This window comes from Carlito syrichta, unplaced genomic scaffold, assembly GCF_000164805.1.
Source record: "Carlito syrichta isolate Samal-C Ts95f unplaced genomic scaffold, Tarsius_syrichta-2.0.1 Scaffold302518, whole genome shotgun sequence".
NCBI classification, from domain to species: Eukaryota; Metazoa; Chordata; class Mammalia; order Primates; family Tarsiidae; genus Carlito; species Carlito syrichta.
In genome coordinates this window covers 21,958-22,743 of record NW_007246614.1, presented here as the reverse complement: position 1 = coordinate 22,743, position 786 = coordinate 21,958, and positions in this window count along the sequence as shown.

Below are 786 nucleotides of genomic sequence, written 5' to 3'. Positions count from 1 at the left end.
GGATGTTAAGCCTTTTTCAGACCTGGTGATGGCAAATACTTTTTTCCCAGTCTGTAGGCTGTCTCCCTGCTCTATTGATGGTTTCTTTCGCCTTGCAGAAGCTTGTCAGTTAATAAGGTCCCACTTGTCTATCTTCTCTCTTATGGCCTGTGGGTTTCGGGTTTTGTTCAGGAATTGGACACCAGTTCCGATTTCCATGAGGGTATTTCCTTCATTTTCTAAGGTTCTTATTGTTTGAGGTTTTACATTTAGGTCTCTGATCCATTTGGAGTTAACCTTTGTGCACGGGGATAGATAGGGGTCCTGTTTCAATCTTCTGCATGTGGTCAGCCAGTTTTCCCAGCACCATTTACTGAATAGGTTCTCCTCTCCCCAGTGGTAGGTGGTGGAGTCCTTGTCGAAGATGAGTTGGTTGAGAAATTGAGGTTTTGCTTCTGGAATCTCGATTCTATTCCATTGATCTATATGCCTGTTCCTATACCAATACCAAGCTGTTTTGTTGATTGTAGCTTTATAGTAAAGTTTGAAGCCTGGTAATGTGATACCACCTGCTTTGTTTTTTTTTTGCTGAGGATTGTTCTGGCTATTCTTGGACGTTTGTGTTTCCATATGAATTCCTGTGTTGTCTTTTCTAGGTCTGAGAAGAATGTTGCTGGTAATTTGATGGGTATTGCATTGAATTTGTAGATTGCCTTAGGTAAGATGGACAGCTTCACAATGTTGATTCTTCCAATCCATGAGCATGGAATATTTTTCCACTTGTTTGTGTCATCTTTGATTCTTGAG